Consider the following 18,796-nt stretch of genomic DNA (forward strand, 5'->3'; position numbering starts at 1 on the left):
AACTGGTAGACTGCTAGATGCAGAACAGGCTCTACATAGCATTATGGTTTTATATATTAGTCTTTGACCATAATGCTACAGATCCCGTACTGCAAAAAGGTGCAATTTAAGGCGCAATATTTTTAGCGCGCAATTTTTCTACTTTCCAAAATTGGTCAAGCAGCTACCTTTCACTCCCTTAATTTTGAACACATTCTGTGACAAAGCTGTTTGTTTCATCCACCTCCCAACCCCATATATTCATCTCTACAGGAGATATAAACTCGCTTGAAGTGAATTTTCAGCTATCCAACAAATGATTCTAACCAAGCAAGTATATCACTTGTAGAGAAACTACAAAAGGTTTGGAAGTGAATAAAAAATACAAAATGGTAACAAAAAATGTCTAGAATCAGGGAGTGAAAGGTAGTTTTAAGACCGATGCTGGAAATCGGACCGAGATAATTTCCCTAAAAGTGGACAACAATATTGCACCATAAATTACACCTTTTTGCATTACGGCATCTGAAGCATTATGGCCCAGTTGTTCTTGAGAAGATTTTTTAATGACCATACCCTACTGATTATCTCCCTTGTGAGGGGACTTGGCACTTTATTTTTAACAAATTAAATTCCCTATTACCCCAAGGATGCTTTGTACCAAAGATGCTCAAAATTGGTCCAGTACCTCTTGAGAAATCGAAAATGTGAAAAGTTTACAGACGAACAAAATGTGATCAAAAAGCTCACTTGGGTGAGGTAAAAATGTTTATCTACACTCCATCTTTTAGATCCACTTTTTCATTTAAAAAAATTCCATCTTTTACTTTGGCCATAACTTCTGAACTCCAAAGCCTAGGACTTGCATACTTCACATATGTAATCCTTGTGACAAGACCTTTCATTTTTTGACCTTTGGGTCTGACCTCCTTTTTTTTTTTTATAAGCATGCAAACATTGCATGGCCATAACTTTTGAAGGGTTAGTGTTTGTAAACTTTATGTATTTTATCAATGACAAGACCTTTCATTGGATACCAAGAACTTTGAACTACTTTTTAAAAAGTTTAATTGCCAATAACTTTTGCATGGTTAGGGTTATGGCTTTCATATTTCATATATAAAATCCTCATGACAAGCCTTTTTCTTTAGAAAACTAATAACCTTGACCCCCTAACCTTGACCCTAGAGTTCGATCTACCTTTCAAAAACTTATCCTTATCTTTTGAGCATATTTCACCATAGTAACCTTATTTTATAGTGTGCCTAAAGGTCACCTGAGCATTATGTAACAACTTTCCAATAATTCAATTTGGCTCATGTTTTAAACATTTTTTTTGTGGTGATCACAATTTGGAAAGAGGCACTATATTGCTAATCATAGCTATACACTTAGCAATTGCTTACTTATTACCCATAAGCTGGGCAGAGGAACAAAAATTGCATTTAAATTAATCAGTAATATTCAGCAATAACCAGTAGTGCAAGTAGTACACATGAACCCCTGACTGTAAGTCCACACATTTCACAATTTTGGAAAAAAACACCTTTTCCTTATCAGAAAACTGAAACTACTGGAACTACTTTATTTGATGAAACGCGCATCTAATTTTACATCAACATATTCCATTGTACAAAATCTGTCAAATATTAACATATAATATAATTATACAAATGTACACAAATACATGGAAAGTAATAATTAAAATAAGGCATAAAAGTCCTTAAAGAAGTAGCTTTTTGAATGTTTTTAAATTCAGGAAGAGATTTTTTTTTATGTAAAAAGCCAGTTATTTTAAAAAATTTTGTCTCATCATACTAATGACAGCTCCTGTCCCTAAAGGTTTTCCTTTTCTTAAATGGAATTTTCAGATGTGTTTAAATACTATCAAGGACAACATTTCAAACAATTAATTCATTTTCAGTATATAAGACTAGCCCCCCTCTAACTCATGGGCCTTGAAATTCACAATTCTGAAAGATTGCCCTTGCCCTTGTTATCTATATAGGTAGTTCATTTGCTGTATACCCAGAAGCAGAAAAGATTTTCAAATTTATAATAAATAGAGCCCCATTTAAGATCAGAACCCCTGACCCTGGGGCCATATATATTTTATTTCAAAAGCATCTATTTTACTTAACATTCCTGTTAAAATATTTGTTCTCTTAGTAAAATAAACACTTAACTTATAATTTAGGGTTAAACATATCTAGTAACTACAAATTTTGTTTTAAACTTGGAAGAAAAAATATGGCCAATGGTTCAAAAATATTTTGTCCTACAAAAAAATTCAGTTTCCTTAAAAGCCAACAACTTGCAATAGAAATATGTAACACAGAAAAAATAATTAATTGTACATATATTTCTACAATTTCAACAGAAGTAAGTTCTCACAACACATTTCGCAATGATTTTGACATGCAGCTAGGAAATATATTTGACACTTCTGACAGATATGAAAACAGGAAATCTTCTCTCATGAGGTGCGGGAAAAATACAAAAAATAGACAACTATGAAACATACAACCAGTACAAAACAGACATTCGTACTTCCCGTCAACAACATGCCTGAAGGGTAAATTACAGCCACCTGTTTCAAAAATATGTCACAGGTTATGAAAATGCTATAACAACTGTATATGCCACATACTGCTCTTATAAATGTGAAAAAAAAAAAAAAAATGAAAATACATATGCATAGTTATTCTCAATTAAAGATGAATTCATATATAAACATGTACATTTACATATTAATGGCTTAAACTGTTTGACAATTTTTTTTAATTTTAATGAGACTGTATAATCCAATATCTTGTTCCAAAGTAGGTGTCTAACTGTTCAATATAGCTGAGTGTCCAATATAGGAAAAAAATTGCAGCTCTCCATAGGAAAGTGGTGGTGTCTCCATACAAAGGAAAAATTCTCTAAAGGGATGTTATGTATGAAAGAAACAAAAAAAGGATGTTAAAAATCAAACAAATAAAAATCAAAGTTTAACAGATACTAGCTCACAAAATATTTGTTATTATTTCAACAAGAATACTTTATAGTAAATAAACAAAGTGTTTCACTGTACATGTAGTATATTCACATTTTAATAAAGTCTGTAGAGTTTACAGGAATCTATCCATTTTTTTCTTTATTAGAAACTGATCTACAAAGCAGATTTTTAACAAGAGGCCCATGGGCCTTAGGGGACGACCATTTGATTCTGAGGGGGGGGGGGGGGGGGGCTGGCAGATTTTGGAAATAAATAATCTGTCCCTGAAAATATTGAAAATAAATAATCTTTCCTCCACTACAGAGAAAATAAATAATCTGACCTTGTATTATGATATTTAAATATTGTGAAAAATACCTTTTTTATTTACATGTAATTTAATCTCAAAAGTCTTCAATTCAAAAAAAAAATTTTGGCTCGCTTCGCTCGGCATTTTAGAACCAAATAGTATTTAAAAGCAGATTACCAGACTGGATACTTAACATGCTTAAGTCAGTTTGTCAACATGACAATGTGCACTTAGTAGGTGTGATGAATAACAGTACTTTAAATACAAGCCATTTCTTATACACCATAAAAGATAAATTTTCTTGTAAAAGAATAACACTCCCCGATAAATTAATACAAAATATACACTTGGATTTAAGTGGGACGTACATGTGTACAACCCCTCCCCTAAAATTTCAAAGTATGATACGAATATAAATAATAATGTCATATTTAAGGACAATACCAATATTTTTGTGCCTAGTTTTACTCTTAAAATACACAAAACAAAGAGCTTCAGAAGGCTTTGCCCCCTGGACCCTTTTCATTCAAAGTATGATATGACTAGTATTAATAATGTCATAATTTGGTACATATCTAGCCAATTCCTACACAATTTTGTCTGGTTTTACTCTTTTACATACAGAAAAACCCAAGAGCTTCAGGGGGCTTTGCCCCCTGAACCCCCTTCATTAAAAGTATGGTATGACCAGTATTAATTATGTCATACTTTGGTTCATAATATAATAGTTGGGGGGGGGGGAAGGGGGGAAGTTACTCACTTGGCCTCCACCAGGGCTTCGCCCAGGACCTGGGGGCCTTACGGCGGCCCCAGAAGTCTTGCCTAAACGAAGTTATACACGCCCCTCCCCAAATCCTGTATCTGCCTATGGTATATAAATGATTAGTCTTTTAGAATCAATTGATCACGGTACGGGAAGAAATAATAAATAAATAATAATAAATAATCTGTCCTTGATAATCTTGAAAATAAATAATCGGTCCTCGACAAGCATGAAAATAAATAATCCGTCTCAAAAAAATTTGCCACCCCCCCCCCCCCTCAGGATCAAATGGTCGTCCCCTTATAGGTCACCTGAGCATCATGCAACAATTTTCCAATGATTGAGTTTGGTTCATGTTTTAAACTACACACCATGGCATTCAAAATTTTGAAAAAGGAACCATTACTCATCATAACTATACACTAACATTTATTATATTTTCACTATAATCAATAAAGCCCTAGCTGCCCTTACACTAGAACACTTGGGCCATAAAACTCACAATTTAGAAAGAGGCATTCTTGCTCATCATAATTATATACTTGGTTAGTTTATTTAATACCCAGGAGCAGATAAGATTTTCAAAGATGAATGTATTTTCACTATATATATAATCAACAGAGCCCCGCCTTAACACCAGAACCCATGACCCTGGGGCCATAAAATTCAAAATTTTAAAAGAAGCATTCTTGCTCATCATAACTAAGTGCTCAGTTAATTTATTTAATACCCAGGAGCAGAGAAGAAGATTTTCAAAGAAGTAATGTATTTTCACTATATAAATCAAAAGAGCCCTGCCCTAACACAAAACCCTTGACCCTGCTGGGGCCATAAAATTCACAATTCTGGAAGAGGCATTCTTGCTCATCATAACTATGTGCTTAGTTGGTTTATTTAAATACCCAGGAGCAGAGAAGATTTTCAAAGAAGTAATGTATTTTCACTACATAAATCAATAGAGCCCAACCTAACACCAGAACCCCTGACCCTAGGGCCATGAATTTCACAATTTTGGAAGAGGCAATCTTGCTTACCATAACTATATACTTAGTTAGTTTACTTAATACCCAGGAGCAGAGAAGAAATAATGCACTTTTTATATATGAATTATATAGCCCCACCCTTACCCCAGAACCCCTGACCCTGAGGCCATGAATTTCACAATTTTGGTAGAGGACTCAATGCTGATTATCATAATACCAACAGTTTAACTGCTAGACGTCCAGTAGTAAAGAAGAAGATTTTTAAAGATTGTATTAATTTAGGTGGTTTTTTCCCCACCCCTCAGGCCCCAGAGGGGCAGGGGTCATGAATTTCACAATTTTTTGTTCCCCTTCACCCATAGATGCTGTGTACCAAATTTGGTTGAAATTGGTTCAGTGGTTTCAGAGAAGAAGCTGAAAATGTTCAAAAGTTTACGACCGATTGACGACGAACAACGAATGATGAACAACGAAAGATGGACGACGACGGACAAAAACAGATAGCAATAGGTCACCTGAGTGACTCAGGTGACATAAAAATTTACATAAAAGAGCATTGCAACACTTCAAAAGTTTAATTTTAACAATAGGACCATGGGTCACATCACTCACCCGGATAACTTTGACAATTCTATTATTTAATACATTTTCCACTTTGTAATGCTATCTTGACCTTATGTCATGGGCAATCTTTGTGTGGAGTACTAGATTCTAATGTTCCTCCATAAGAACACAGACAGACAGACGGTTAAGCTGATTCCTATATAAAGATATGACAGTTGTCCACAAACTCTTCAAACAAAACTCGTATATATTTAATCATGTTAACTTTTATCCAATTTTTTTTCCACATTAAGCCTATCCTTAATATTCAATATTTTTTTTAGAAATACTTCTTGACATAATATAATATGGGTTAAACACCGCCTACCTCTCCAGTATGTAGAGCGTTATTTACATGTAACTTACACATAGTGAAGCAGTTAAACCAATCCCCTATCCCCCCCCAGATAAACATAGATCCCCGATAAACTGATAAAGATAAATATATATATATATTTTCGTATCTTTGGATTACATACATATAAATATATATACATTACTAATTAAAATTTTATAAAGATAATTGCTATTTTCTGCTTTAAAAAAATTAAGAACTGAATAATTCGCAATATCGTGTCCAAGTGACATCAAAAACATCTTGCAAGTGCATTTCAAGAGTGTTTGCTACCATTGCACGATTTTTTTCTCAGGCATCGTTGTCCAATTCTTGAATGTCAGCCAGAAAGAGTGTTGTAAACAGGGCCAGGAACCAACTTTGAACTTTTGGTACAGCAGCACACCAACATTGAGGTGATCGTCAGACATCGACTACCCAACGCAAAGACCACTTTGTGGCTCTTCAAGCACGACAACATACCTTCTGGATAGCAATCAGCCTATATCACACCTGAATGCCTCAGATAACGCAATTAAACCATAACCCACGGGCTATAATTTGAATATTTAAAAAATTGTCAATCAGCACAATGAATATATAAACGTGCTCAGATATTAATTTATATGGTTAATGACCCCCTTTATCATTAATAAATTTCTCATCACCTTTGTTTATCAATATACTACTAGGCGTATTTATTGTTAAAAAACTCCAGAGAAAATTATTTTTTCTGATCAATTTTGAATCAACAAACTTGATTGTAAACTGCCAGAGGAATCTTACATTTAAATATGACCATTCATGGCTTTGCTGTTCTCGAAATAAGATTTTTCCTACATATTCTTATGTAAAACTTTAATTTTATATACTGACACTTTCCTATAACCCTGAGGATCATGGTTTGAACAATCTTGAATCAATACTGCTTGATAAGGCTTCCATATGAGATTCATCTTTACTGACCCATTGGTTCTTGACAAGAGGATTTTTAAAACATGACACTAATTTTTCACTTCTTCATAATTAGTTCCCCTTGGAAGATTGCATGGCCCTTATTTAAACAAACTAGACCACCTTTTACTTAGGGATCCTTTGTGACAAGTTTGGTTGAAATTGGTCTATTGAATCTTACCAAATAGATGAAAAATGTGAAAAGTTTACAACAACAATAAGTATGAGTACAGATAACAGACAAATTTTTATCAGTAAAGCTTACTTGAGCCGACGGCTCAGGTGAGCTAATAAATGCCTGGATATATTTTACATATTCTCATTTTGAAGGATGCAAAATTCAAATATCCAAAATGTAATAAAAATTGTATTTTAAATTCAACCTTATACTTTCCTCATTGAAAATCCTTCAATTTTTTTTTTTACATTATAAAATATTATTGTGAAACTTTGAATGAACAAGAGGTGTTATATAATGCCCAGGACCAGAGAAGAAAATTGTTAAAGAAACTAGAGGTACTGTGAATAATGAGCTCACTAAATAATACCCCCGACTCCCATAATGTATGTGTTGATATACCATATAAGTGGAAATTTTAGCGAGACGCAAATTTAGCGATTTCTACCTGAAATATGGTATTTTATTTTTAGCGAGAAGTAAATTTAGCGATTTTAAAATGCTCTCTAAAGAAACTATTGCAAATAATACGCAATTAATTTTTAGCGATATTCAATTTTAGCGATGTCAGCACCCTTGCTAATAATGCCAAAATTAAATCCTCGCTAAAAATTCTACTTATACGGTATATTGTTTCACGGTAATGTGTAAAGAAGAATAACTTGTCCTTTCAAATTTTATATTTAGAGGCTTCTATATGTAAATTCATATGTAAACATATAATCGCAATGCCCATGTTTTGCTTTGGAAAACTTAAAATATGTGTTGAATAAAAAAGAAAAATAGCAGGTGCACAATGGCAATACGTAATAAAAATTATGTGAAAGTTTCATTAAATTTCACTCAGTAGTATAAGAGGAGTTGCGGATAAGAGAAAAAGCGTAACAGACGGACGGATTGAAATCCCGATTACTATATACCCTCCCACTTTTAAAGCCGGGGGTATAATGATGCATTTTCACTATATAATCTATTTACCCATGCCCTAGCACGAGAACCCCCTGACTTTGAGGTCATGATTTCACAATTTTGGTAGAGGACTTGGTGCTCGACAAATTACAACAATATGACTACTTGATGTTCAGAAGTATAGAAGATATTTAAAGATTGCATAATTTTAATGGTTTTCGCCCAAGCTACCCCTCAGGCCACAGGGGGATGAAATTCACAATTTTTGTTCTCCTTCACCAACATATGCTTTAATTGTGCTAAAAATGGTTAAAACTAGAAAACTGACCACTCAGCAAGGGCCCCGCCATGTGGTGGAATTATAAGGGTGAAGCTTACGGAATGATTAAAAAATGTATGAAGAATAAGCAACAGCAACTGTATTCTTAAAATTTTAAGACAATTCCTGAATATTCAAAAACCTGAAAATAATACATGTATCCTTGTATTTACATAAGGCAATAAAGAAAAACTTAAACATTGAATATATATATTTACATTATTATGAAGCTTATCTTATATAAAATGCCAGCCTTCAATGAATGCAAATATAACTTCAAACAAACAGCAGTTGCAGACAGATTTTCATTAATCTTAAAGTGACAGATAAAGAAAAGCCTACTAAATTTTCTGCAGCAGGCTAGATAATTAATACCAAGGGATTAATTCTACCTCTCTAATCATTTTCTTCTAAAGTTACAATAAGAACTTTTTCAGTATGAATGATAGAATGTGGTTTTTTCTTGAATTAACATAAAGTAAAAAAAATAAATCAAAAAATCTTCTTTAATCTATTTCTTGTTTATAGAATTCAATGAAATCATAACTATTTAACAAAAATAAATTATAAAAATTTACATTTAAATCCACATTTCAGAGTGTTCATAGCATTACAAATTGACTTAACTTCAAAACAAACTTCATTTGCGGTAATTCATCTCAATGTGACAGATAAAGATAATGCTCTGGACTTTCTTCAGGAGGAAAGCTAATTAATCCCAAGGGACATTTCAGAGTGTTCACTTTCTTCATGTAGCAGCATTCAGTTTACAATGGGAACATCTTCAGCAGTTATCTCTCTTTGCCAATGCATTCTTTCGTAAAGTAAAGGAATCTACCCCACCACCCCGGCTCCAAACTAGGGGACATAGAGAAACAAACTTAGCATCAAAATATGTCTTTCTGCCTACTGAACTACCATACCAAATTTGTACTTGATAGGGCAACCATAAAAAAAAGTTGCCCATTCATTCTTATGCATAGTTAAGGAATCTACCCCACCACCCCAGCTCCAAACCAGAAGACATAGAGAACCAAACTAAGCATCAAAATATGCATTTCTGCCAAACGAACTACCATACCAAATTTGAACTTGATTGGGCAACCATAAAAAAAGTTATTAGAAAAAAACAGAAAATTTGTGGACGGAAGAGTGAGAGACAGACAGACAGACGGACGGACAGAGTGATTACTATAGGGCACCCGCAAATCCTTGCGGGGCCCTAATTAGTTAAGCGTTTGCAGAGATGAAGATGTAAATGTTCAAATGTTAAGGCAAGGCGCACAACTACGAACAAGCTAAAAAAATAAATTAATTTATTTTACAAGTATCAACATAGAATTAGCATGTAGTTACTTAATTTCAATATTTTGAAGGAAAAAAATTGTATCATCTGTCCTGAAAAATTATGATTGATTTTTTTTTTCTGAATTCATAGCAGTGCAATAATTGTATAATCTTAAAATTTCTCAATGATGTAACTGCTTTACAATTTCTAGATTATTCTATGTCCACAATATAAAGCCTAATATGATTGACATGGCTGGGTGTGTGAACTAAATTACACATTCAACCAATCACAGAGCAAACTTCAGATAAAATGAAAGCAAGATAGAAACAATAAAATTTCATTGGCTATGCCATATAAGGCAGCTGCATAAATTATTATAATTACTTCACTGTCCACCTTACGTATATATATATATGGGTTAACTGTGTAAAAATATCATACATGTTTCAATTTGGATATATCATCTGAAATCATGAACACAAAAGGAATAGATGTGAAAATATATTTGATTGGAAATATTCAATCTAGGAGAGAATTTGCTTTGTGCTATGTGTACCATAATGACAATATAAAATTACTAACCTTCCCACTGAAATTCAGAGAAATGCTCAAAGTCAACAACTTCTATCTGTGCAAGGGGGCATCTGTTGGCGATACAATACGTCTGTATGATATTTCAAGGGTAAGTTACTGAAAGATTTCTTTTTCCAGCTAACCCTGAAAAAAATTACTTAACACTTCAATATTCTACATCATGTATCCACAGTAAAGGATTAAGCATAGCATTTTAGACATAGGTGTCGGAAGCAATTTGAAAAGGGGGCTAAACCAACAAATAAGGTAAACCCCATTCTTCAAAGCCTATATAATGTCTATCTTTGCAAAATAAATGGGGGTGGGGTGCTTAATAAAGCCCCTTAGCCCTGCTTATGTTAGATAAGTGTAAAGTTTCATTTACATTCTTTTCTTAATCAAGTTCTTAAGATTCATAAAAATTCAATAAACCTTTCATATCTATTTCTATATATCAAATCTGGTGGAAATAATGAAATGCCAAAATTTTTCCAAATTTTTGTCAGATTCCCAAACTATGTTTACAAATGCTTGGAAAATTATCATAAATTCAGGTTTTAATATTTGAATACCAACACTAAAAGTGACTGTAATAAAAAATTGTTTAAATTTTACAAAATCACTCAACATGAGCTTATAAGTACTAATGTGTCAAAAAAAGAGGCCTATGTTCCAAATTGCTCATCTGAGAAATTTGGGAAGGGGGGGGGGGGTCAAGATTTTAATAATTTACTTTTTATTTAGAATTTACAATACCCTAGGATGCTTCCACATAAGTTTCAGCATTTCTGGCCCAGTGGCTCTTGAGAAGATGATATTTGATATTTCTATGAAAAACTTGGATACCCTGTTGTGGCCCTGCCCTATCCGAGGGGGTCATGATTTGAACAATTTAGATTTACAGTAACCTCGGTATGCTTCAACATGTTTCAGCTTTTCTGGCCCTGTGGTTCTTGAGAAGATTTTTTTAATGACCTCACCCTATTTTTGAATTTTTTTATTATCTCCCCTTGTAAGGGGACTTGGCCCTTGAATTTAAATAATTGAAATTTCCCTTTACCCAACGATACTTTGTTCCAAGTTTGGTTAAAATTGGCCCTGTGGTTCTTCAGAAAAAGTTGAAAACGTGAAAAGTTCACAGACAATGGGTATCAAAAAGCTCACTTAAAACTTTCAGCTCAGGTAAGCTAAGAAAAAGCGACACACACTTAGCATATCAATAATTTATATCATACATATAAAACCTGCAAATTCTTATATTTCAGGTCTTCCAGTGTGGCAAGTTTGAAGTGAACCAAAACACCCTTGACAGGTTTCTGCATCCCCCACTCAAACTGTGAATGAGATTCTACTTAGTCCGACTAAAAGAACCGTCTCGGTTAAGGGGATCCTTAAAAGAGTAAGTAAATGAATTGAATTCAAACTTATGCTTTTAATTCAAAGACCATAAAGTTTACTTTTGTCAGTTCACTACAAAATACAGATCTAACAGATATAACATTTGAGCAGTAAAAATGACAGCATTTTTCTTTCATTTACATAAAATTGATAAGGAAATTGTAAGCATTTGCATTATAGAAAATTGAGAAAGGTGCCCCCCCTCCATATAAACAAACACACATATGAAAGGCATCATAAAAAATCACATCATAAAAATGTTTGATATAAATGTAAGATTTGAATTAAAAATGATATTCTGTGTTTCACCTTTGTATATAGCTGCAGATCTGTAGCGTTATGGTTTTATATATTTTTGTAAACTCTGGGGGGAGAGCATGGATTTAGCCCTCCCACCCACAGACTCTGTCCTGACAGCGAATTGTGTGGAGGTCTCGTCGTGGAAAGGCTTAATCTCCCTCAATTCATCCGTGCTGACCACTCTGAATGTATGTATATTGTTAAAATTAATTTTCATTCATAACAGTCAGTATAGTTGTACATGAACTCGCAACTCGTAAATGGTAAATAATGAATTGTAATTCAATAAATTTACACAAGTTATGCCCCTTTGTACAACTATTGGAGTGTAACAACAAGTATTGTTTTTTTTTAATTTTTGTTAAAATTGTTTTGAGATAAAATTATCACTTTTGAAAATGTGCACATTAAAATGCATTACGGGCTGAAGACCTTAAAAAAAATGATGATCCGATAGTCGAATCACAATTTATAAAAATACCGAGGTCTATCGAAAGCTTAAACATCCTACGGCTTATTACGGTTTTGACAGTTAAGAAACGACTGATTGGTAACTGAATGATCACGGGAAAGGGTCTTTTCAGTGACTCTTTAGTCGACTGAATGGTGGGTTCTCATCCTGTGTAAGCTATATGGGGGAACAGGAAGATCTTATCTAGACGGCAAGATACTAGTATATAATTATTAATTTTGATCTCGAGGAGCCTGTCAGTCTTAGCAGCGACAGAGTTAAAGAGTAGATTTGGTTAACCGGGCTCGAAAAAAATATCCTTTTTCACACTTAAGGAGATAATATCAGTTTTACTCGAGAAAAGAAAACTCCGTGAACACGATGCTTATAAAACGATATACCTGCGATCTAGAAAATCCCACACCGAAAGGTTAATCGAACTCAACGCAAGAACACTGCAAAATAAAATAACGCAGGAGAATCGGTTCTGTAAACCTCAAACAATCGTTTTGTTAAAAAAAAACACCCCGAACTTTGAAAATGATACTGGGAATGACTAGGAAAAACCCCGATCCGTCGGTGTTCCTCATATCGGACACTTGTATGTTTGTGTCTGTACTCAATCGAAGTTTTGTGGGTGTATAGTTTTTGTCGTGTCCATCTGTCTGTCTCTGTTTGTCCGCTAAAATTCTAACTTTGCCCATAACCTTTAATTTAGTGATAATTTTATGTGTTTCATATTTCACTTGTGTATTTCTTTGGGTACCACCAAATTTGACAGTGGACTTTGACCCGCTTTTACATGAATATTTCAAAACGTTTACTTTAGCTATATCTTTTGAACATTAGATTCCAAAACATTTATACTTCATATATTTAATCTTTGTTAAAAGACCCTCATTGGATACCAACAACCTTGACCCTATGACCTTGACTTATACATTTTCGTACTTGTTAAAAAATACTTTAACCTTAGCAATAACGTTTGAACGATAAGGGATATGGCCTTCATACTTCATATATGTCATCCTTGTGAGAAGACCCTTCTTTGGATACCAAGAACTTTAACCCTCTGACCTTCTAAATTGACTTACCTTAAAAAAGGAAACCTTGACCATAATTTTTAAAGGGCTGGGGCTAGTGCTTTCATTTGAAAGCAAGAACTTTGACCCTTTGACCATAACTTCTGAACGGTTAGGGCTAGGACTTTCTTGCTCTACATAAGTAAATAAGTATTTTATGTGGCAAGACCTTTCATTTGACACCATTTACGTTGAACTTTTGACCTTGAAGATATTTTTTACTTGTTGAAAAAAAATTTAATATTGGCTTACTTTCAAATTTCACAATTGATTTCCAGTGAGAATACCTTGCTTTTAGTACCAATAAATAAATTTGCATTTATGAAAAGTTTAATCTTTGCTATGTTGACATTCGGGGGCATCAGTGTTTCACAAACACATCTTATTTCTTTGTAGGAAAGGAATGAGTCCGAAAAATTGAATAGTTTGCTGAAAAATGTCCACACTGAACTATTGGTAAGTATATAGTAATTTTTTACAATACTATAGCTGATATAGGCAGTCTTAATCATTGACTTGAATCGTTAACTTCTATAAATTGTGAGAAATAAGTATTTCTTAAGTGAGTATAAAAAAAATCTTATTTTGTGCTGCATTTAAATTTGTAAATAAAAAACACGTGTTGATGTTTGTTTGCAGAGAGAAATCGAAAACAAAAGGAAACATCAGCTGAAATTAAATCAGGTGCTTGAAGAATTGTTGATGAGCATATATAGAATAATATCGATATAGAAATATGATCAGTACGTTATAAACACACACTTTGTAAAAGAAAATCCAGTATTTGAGTAGAATTATGTACCATTTGTTTCATTACAGAAATTCTTCAATGCTTAAGGAAAAGAAAAGGAAAGGACTCAAAGGAGAGGTCAACAAAAACATTGACATAAGATACATATGGTAAGAAATCACATTCAAACTGACTAATATATAAATATTTTCATTAAAAAAAAGATTTTTGAACATATAGTCGTGTTGCTTCATTTTCTTTGCAGAAGAATATCGAGACAAAACAAAGACTAATGCGCTGATCATCGGTGCAAACAGAGAATATCTGGTAAGAAAACAATGAACCTCTCTGTAAATATACTCGGTAGATCCTAGAAGTATACAAAAAAGTAGTTTTCATGATTTTATTTAAAACAGTTAAGTGTCTGTTTTTTCTTTGCTGGAAAGGAATGAGGCCAGGAAAATGAACACTAGTTTGCTGAAAAATGTCCACATTGAACTATTGGTAGTTGCATACAAATGTCTAACATTGCTAGGCTTATGAAGACAGTTTTTATACTAAACTTATATCGTGACCTTCTGTAAATAGTAAGATTTTTAGATTTAAGTATTTCTTAATATGAATAATGTTGTCATATGAATAACATGATATGTCACGAAGAGTACTAGATAAAAAAAATCAAAATCATTTTATTGTAGGGAGCAAACAACAGCTTCGAAAGAGCCAGTAAGTTACTGCTCCCAGATTAGACTTGACAATATTAAGGATGATATAGCTATGGAAATTCCAGCTCCTGTGCTAAAGCCAGCTCCAAAAGTAACAGAATTTAATTTTCCTTTGAAAACCCTCTGATTTATTTTGAACATGGAATCAACAGGACTAGGTGGATGAGATCAATTATATTTGGCATGAAATGTGAAGATAACGAGCAGTAATCGAGGTCATAAGTCCATTGACAACAATATAAATTGGTAGCAGAGCAAACCAAAGGACCTCTAAAAATGGGGTGGCATGGAGGGGTAAGCACTGCAAGGATCTTTTGACTGGTCATATCACTTGTAAAATGTCAATTGCGTTTTCCTGTATAAAATGCGAGATATTTCTAAAAACCCGTCTTACACTTTGTTGTGACATGTCGAGGAAATTCGAACTGGAATTAATGCATGATTACTGTATAAACGCATATTATGTTTATTAATTTCGACGGTAATCATATTCATTTTTACATACTTAATTACCTCTATTTATATGAATATGTCTTTAATTGTGGAAAACTGAACTTGTATCCAAAACTGTGAAGAAAGATGTTTTGACTTTACCGGGAAATAAATGTTTTTATACTGTGATGCCGATCCTGATCTGAACATGATTTGTATTATGAAATTCGTAATTATCCTGTACTTTGACTCGAGTACTGTTTTCTTGCAAAAATGTAATGTATTTAGAATAAATATTATCGATAATTCCCTTAGAGTCACATATGTGCTGATTATCAACGATTGGGGTGGAATCTAGAATTGTGTTTTCGTCTCTGGTAATGAAAACCTCAAGTACGTGTCCGCGCACGTGAGTAGGATCCATTACATGTTGTGTTGACCCGTGCTCTCGAAGCGAGTTCATGAACATTTTAGAGTTTGGATCCGTAGCCTTGTCAAGATGGAAATTCATATCGCCGGTAAGAATGAGTTCGTGGGTTGATACATGTACAACATGACGACTCAAATATTGCGACCATTCGTCAAAGAATTCATAGAGCTTTTGCGACGGTTGACGATAGATAATACATATACAAAAGTTCTGTGTATATACCGTACATTCCTTGTGCTCAAAACAATTGAATGAATCTAACTGTAATTCAGTAGTACGAAGATTCATATTGTAAATGAGGGCAACACCACCACGGTTCTTTCTGGGGACGTGAAGTATATCATAACCGGTTGGTACGAGTTCTCCTATCACAATGCTGTCTATGTTACTTCCAAGCCATGTTTCAGTTAGGGCAAGGGCGTCAATAACGTTAGATACAATGTGATCGCACAGCACCAATGTTTGTTTTACACTGATCGAGCGTTCAAAGTATATAGATTGAACTTTTTCACAGATTTTATAGGCTTTTCCAGCTGTATTGAAATAACATTCGAATGGTTCACTGATCTACATGATTCAGACTTAACAGGGCGGCATGCCGAAACTATTTTGGCGTACGTCTTACGAAATTAGCGTCCAAAATACGAATTCTCCCTATATTGTAGAACAATTGAAACACACCGATACCTTACATATAAACAAACTATATTAACTTTTTAATATATGTTGTGCTTCGTATAATTGATTAATAAGGACATATGTTTACAAGGCGTAATAATCTTTATATGTCCTTGAGAACCATTTGAGTTATGCACTCTATTTCTATTTACTAATTATATGTTTGATGTAGTCAATATTGATGGAAACTTTGATGTGAAATATAATGGGCCAGTGAGTTCAAGTCAGAAGAATCAGATTGAAGATTATTTCCTCTCCAAAACCAACATCAACGTTAAAGTTACTCCTTCAAAATATCAGATTCAAAAAAACTTTGGAAGCAAATTAAAACCTATCAAGACTGTTTTCTTTGTTAAAGAAAGGCTAAATGTTAAGAGATATCATTAACAGCTGGTTCTATTTTGAATAACCAAATGCTTTTTTTTCAACATGTATTACTAAAAAGTAAGCACTATTATTGTAATTAGTTAAAACTACGTCTACATTTCATTTTATTTTCATTTTTAGCCGAGCTTATTGCTCAAAGAGCAATTGCCGGCTTATGTGATCCTGTTCAAGGCAGGATGTATAGTCGCCATTTCAAGGTTACGTTAAAAAATTTAAGTTCTTACTCTCAACCGCTTCTGAGATAATGCAAACGCTAAACAAAGCAACAAAAATAAAACAAAGTTTTATCTTTATAAAATAAACAGTAGTAGTAATGACTTTGAAAACTTCATAAGTCAAGGAACATAGTTCATTAGCGTAAGGATTTTTGATAATCAGTGTAACCGTAGTTCTCTAAACATACGATGTAAAGCAGGAGAGGGAACCGGACTGGCCTGTTTGTTTACATTCAGCTGCTGTACCAGTTTAATTCTGGTTCAGACAAAATCGGACCGTGGTATTAGGATTGAAAAACTCACTGTCAGTGTCTTGTCATTTATATTGATAGTTAAAAAAAATCATCAGAATATAAACGTGATTCATGTAAGAAATCCATTCTACTCTGTAAATGAGCCCGGCTCTCTGTACTTCTGAGTACTTTGATTGTAAAACGTAGTTAACAGATATCAGTTACATGATAAGGTGCATTGTTCTGTAACTTGACTGGACTGAGTGTGTGTTTCTGCATCTAAATGATATAACGTATTGACAACATTTTATCACTGACAAAGAATTAAAGAAATAAAATAACAAAATTGTGTGAACCAATGAGAAGGAAAATTGTCTTTTCTTAGAATTTATTTAACAGTTTTGAAATTAGGAAAGAATACAAATGATGATCGTATAGTGGTGAAAAGCAAAGATAAATCGCATATCGTCGTAGATAGTATTTATAATGTACAATACATAATAGTCATTTGCATATACGATAAACAACTTATTCAATAAATGGGTCTAAATCCTGGAATTTTGACAAAACAATTCATAATCTAAACATAAGTTTTTGTAAACTGGTGGTCAGTGTCCTTGTATTGGACAAAGGTAAGTAAAACTTTAATATAAACTTTAATTAACTTAGTATATAATGTCCAGTTATTGTTCCGGGCTTCATGTCCGAAGATAGATAAACATTCTTGTAAGTTATATAGTCTTTCATCCGATTATTGTTAATAATTGATAATGTTTATTTTACTAATTAAAATATTTGTCCCAAACCCTATAGGTTTACAATTGATATAGTGTCCATTTCTCATACTAGTTTGAATATTTTCGTAGTTGTAATCAAATTGAATCTTCTTATTTGTATACAAGGCGGTCAGTTCTCTTTATTAGTAGCTGACTTTACATTGAGCTTATGGTATTTTTTGTTACTTTTGTGGTAAACTACTGAACAAAATGAAGATTTAACTTTACTGTTTATTTATTTATTAATTTTTTTTTTTTGCAAATACAGTTGGCACACATTTTTGCAATTTTCAAGTTATTTGTATATTAGTTTTTAGCTCACCTGATCCGAAGGCTCGTGTGAGCTTTTCTGATTACATTTTGTCCGGTGTCCGTCTGTCTGTAAACTTTTCACATTTTCGACTTCTTCTCAAGAACCGCTAGGTCAATTTCAACCAAACTTGCCACAAAGTATCCTTGGGTGAAGGGGATTCAAGTTTGTTAAATGAAGGGCAACGCCCTCATTCAAGGGGAGATAACTGGGAATTAATGAAAATTTGGTGGCATAAAAAAACAAGAGGCCCATGGGCCTTATAGGTCACCTGAGCATTATGCAACAACTTTCCAGTGATTGAATTTGATTCATGTTTTAATCCAGATGCTATGGCATTCACAATTTTGAAAGAGGTCCCATTGATCATCATAACAATACACTTAGCAGCTGCTTAGTTTGTTTACTTAATACCCATAGGCAGGGTAGGGGAACAAAAAATTCATTTCAAGTAATCAGTAATATTCAGCAAT

At 33.4% G+C, this 18,796-nt stretch overlaps 1 pseudogene; it reads left to right on the top strand.

The window, feature by feature from the left end:
* Nucleotides 1-10,075: 10,075 nt before the first annotated feature.
* On the top strand, nt 10,076-17,292 carry LOC134241385 (uncharacterized; annotated as a pseudogene).
* The last annotated feature ends 1,504 nt before the right edge of the window (nt 17,293-18,796 follow it).

Source organism: Saccostrea cucullata, unplaced genomic scaffold (assembly GCF_032062105.1).
Source record: "Saccostrea cucullata isolate Sc308-1 unplaced genomic scaffold, CSIRO_AGI_Scuc_v1 ctg3349, whole genome shotgun sequence".
NCBI lineage: Eukaryota > Metazoa > Mollusca > Bivalvia > Ostreida > Ostreidae > Saccostrea > Saccostrea cuccullata.